Below are 3764 nucleotides of genomic sequence, written 5' to 3'. Positions count from 1 at the left end.
ATATATATATATATATATATACACACACACACATATATATATATATATATTGAGAAGGAGTCTTGCTCTGTTGCCAAGGTTGGAGTACAATGGTGCAATCTTGGCTCACTGCAACCTCCACCTCCAGGGTTCAATCAATCTTCCCACCTTGGCCTCCCGAGTAGCTGGGACTACAGGTGCCCACCGCCATGGCTGGCTAATATTCGTATTTTTAGTAGAGATGAAGTTTTGCCATGTTGGCCAGGCCGGTCTTGAACTCCTGACCTCAGGTGATCTACCCACTTCAGTCTCCCAAAGTGCTGGGATTACCTGTGCCCAGCCTAGATGTATTTTTTTTAATGTGCTCACACAACACTTTTGACACCAAATTCTTTTGACACCAAATTCAGCAATTCTCCAATTCTTTTCCTATACCAACTGGGTGTCCTACAATTCAATTCAATTCAATTCAATTCAATTCAATTCTGACACTATCTACTGGTGCTAGCATCAGATGCTACAAGTTAAGAACTCGGTCCCACAAGACTGCCCTCACTTCGAATGCCAGTCACAAGTCTGGGCCTCCTGTGCTTCTGACTGACTGTTTATAAATTGGGGCTTACTATGACCCCCTCCTTGGGTTCAATACTTTGCTATAATGGCCAGGTGTGGTGGCTCATACCTGTAATCCTACTGCTTTGGGAGACTGAGGTGGAAGGATTGCTTGAGGCCAGTTTGAGGCAAGCCTGGGCAATATAGCAAGACCTCATCTATACAAAAAAATTATTTTAAAAAATTAGCTGGGCATGGTGGCACATACCTGCAGTCCCAGCTACTTGGGAGGCTGAGGCAGGAGGATCGCTTGAGCCCAGGAGGTTGAGGCTGCAATGAGCTGTGGTTATACCACTGCACTCCAACCTGGGTGACAAAGCTAGACCTTATCTATCATATAAATTTTTTAAAAATTTGCTAGAATGGCTCATAGAAGTCAGCGAAATACTTCACTTATGTTTTCTAGTTTATCATAAAGGATACCATTTAGGAACAGCCTTGGAAGAGATGCATAGGCAAAGTGTGGGGTGAGGAACGTGAAGCTTCCATGCCCTCTCCATGTGCACCACCTCCCAGCACCTTGATATAGTCACCAACCCAGAAAAGCTCTTGGAAAAGATGCTCCTATAGCTCCTATCACAAAGTTTTTATGGAGGCTTCTTTAAGTAAGAATGATTGATTACATCATTGGCCATTGGTGATCAACTTAACCTTCAACCCCTTTCCTCTCTCTAGAGGCTAGGGTGAGTAAGTGGGTGGGGTTGAAAGTTCCAACTCTCTAGTCACATGGTTGGTTCCTCTGGTAACCAGTTTCTCATCTTTCCGAGATTTCCAAAAGTCACCTTCTTAACATAAACTCAGGTGTAGTTGAAGGAGGCTTGTTAAGAATAACACAACTTAGGCCGGGCAAAGTGGCTCATGCCTGTAATCCCAGCACTTTGGGAGGCCAAGGCAGGCAGATCACCTGAGGTCAGGAGTTCGAGACCAGCCTGACCAACATGGTGAAACCCAGTCTCTATTAAAAATACAAAATTAGCCAGGCATGGTGGTACATGCCTGTAATCCCAGCTACTTGGGAGGCTGAGGCAAGATAATCGCTTGAACCCAGGAGGTGGAGGTTGCGGTGAGCCGAGATTGTGCCATTGCACTCCAGCCTGGGCAACAAGAGCAAAACTTCATCTCAAAAAAAAAAAAGAAAAGAAAACAAACAAAAAATAATAATAATACAACTTACCATTCTGGACCTGTTTCAGCAGTCAGGGACTAAGCCCAATATTTCAGGAAAAGTTGCTCCTATAGCTCCTATCATTAAGAAATTACAAAGATATTAGGAGATACAGTGAGGAGCTGGGGACAAAGATCAAAATATATATTCCTTGTTATATCACAATATCAAACCGGGATATTAATTAGTCCACAGTAGTGGCTGGGGCCACTTTGTGCTAAAGGGTCATTCCCCATTTCCTTCTTTTTTTTCTTTTTTCTGAGACGGAGTTTTTGCTCTTGTTGCTTAGGCTGAACTGCAATGGCGCGATCTCGGCTCACCGCAATCTCTACCTCCTGGGTTCAAGCAATTCTCCTGCCTCAGCCTCCCAAGTAGCTAGGATTACAGGCATGCGCCACCATGCCCACCTGACCAATTTTGTATTTTTTAGTAGGGACCGGGTTTCTCCATGTCGGTCAGGCTGCTCTCGAACTCTAGACCTCAGCTGATCTGCCCGCCTTGGCCTCCCAAAGTGTCAGGATTATAGGCGTGAGCCACTGCGCCCAGCTTTTTTAAAAAATTGAGACAGAGGCTCGCTCTGTCGCCCAGGCTGGAGTGCAATGGTGAGATCGCAGATCATTGCAACCTCTGCGTCCTGGGTTCAGTTCTCCTGCCTCAGCTGCCCCAGTAGCTGGAACTACAGGCGCCCATACCATGCCTGGCTAATTTTTTTTATTTTTGGTAGAAACAGGGTTTTGCCCTGTTGGCCAGGCTAGTCTCGAACTCCTAACCTCAGGTGATCCACCTGCCTCGGCCTTCCAAAGTGCTGGGATTACAGGCATGAGCCACTGTGCTTGGCCTTCATTTCCTTCTGAGTAGGCCAGACCAGTCTTCATTTAGCACATACTTGGATGAGTAAAGCTGGTCTGCTTTGCAGACCTGATCATCTTCCCCTCTCTTTCCATAGGCGTGCCTAAGCATACTGGTCCCAAAACTTACAGTGTGGGGAGGGTGGGGCTGGGAATTAGGAAGTGTCACTTCAGCCTTAAACCTAGGCCATGCAATTTGACTCCATATTTTTGCAGAGCTCTGCTCTAGAGGTTGCTGGGTGCTAGCTCAGCTATGAATAAAATGATCCTTTGTTTTCTACTCCAATTTTTCTTGGATATAGTTCCCTTGGGAAGCCTGAGGAGAGGAGGGATGATTGGCAGGGCAGGATTTGGCTACTTCTGGTCTTCGATTGTAGCAGACAGTATAGTTGGTCACAATTGTTCACAAATTTTTGCTGCCTTTCTCAGGGAAGGATTATATTTTCCCTACTCCATTGACATCAGGCGTGGCCAGGTAAACTTGGTCTGGCCAAGAAAATATGAGCAGACCATGTGTAAGTTCCAGGCACAAGTCTTAAGAGCCAGTGTGTGGTTCATCACAATCACTTTCTTTCTTCCATGAGAGACCAATATGTTCCAGATAAAGACTGCTCCAGGCTGGGTGCAGTGGCTCACATCTGTAATCCTAACACTTTGTGGAACTGAGGCAGGTGGGTCACTTGAGGCCAGGAGTTCAAGATCAGCTTGGGTAACATAGTGAGACCCCATCTCTACAAAAAAGGAAAAACATTAGCTGGGCATGGTGGTACACACCCGTAGTCCTACCCTCTCAGGAGGCTAAGGTGGGAGGATTGCTTGAGCCCAGGAGTCGAGGCTGCAGTGAGCTATGATTATACCACTGCACTTTAGCCTGGGCAACAGAGCAAGATCTTCTCTCTGAAAAATAAAAATAAAAAAATAAAGACAGCTCTATCAGACTGGGTCCTGGCACAAAAAAAAACCTAGAGGAGAGCCATACTGCCCTACCACGTACAAGGATATTTTCAGAAATAAGACTTCATTGTCGTAAACCCTCTTGGGATCACCTGTCACCACAGCCTAACCTAGCTTATCCTGACCGATACATTTACTATAGTGTCATCTATATGAAGCACCATTGTTTATCCTCCCAACATCTACTCTCCTTTTTTTTTTTTTTT

The 3764-nt window shown here is 45.5% G+C and overlaps 1 long non-coding RNA gene across 1 annotated transcript in view; it reads right to left on the bottom strand.

Moving 5' to 3' along the window:
* Nucleotides 1-860: 860 nt before the first annotated feature.
* Nucleotides 861-3764, bottom strand: part of LOC108313421 — a 6290-nt gene continuing 3386 nt past the window's right edge. Inside the window, exons 3-4 of the long non-coding RNA XR_001829081.2 lie at nt 1766-1878; nt 861-897 (exon numbers count right to left, since the gene is read on the bottom strand). This is a non-coding gene — a long non-coding RNA (uncharacterized LOC108313421). The remainder of the gene's footprint in view (nt 898-1765; nt 1879-3764) is intronic.

This window comes from Cebus imitator, unplaced genomic scaffold, assembly GCF_001604975.1.
Source record: "Cebus imitator isolate Cc_AM_T3 unplaced genomic scaffold, Cebus_imitator-1.0 Scaffold136, whole genome shotgun sequence".
Taxonomy (NCBI): Eukaryota; Metazoa; Chordata; class Mammalia; order Primates; family Cebidae; genus Cebus; species Cebus imitator.
The sequence above is the reverse complement of the archived record's forward strand: the minus strand, read 5'-3'. Positions and strand labels throughout refer to the sequence as shown.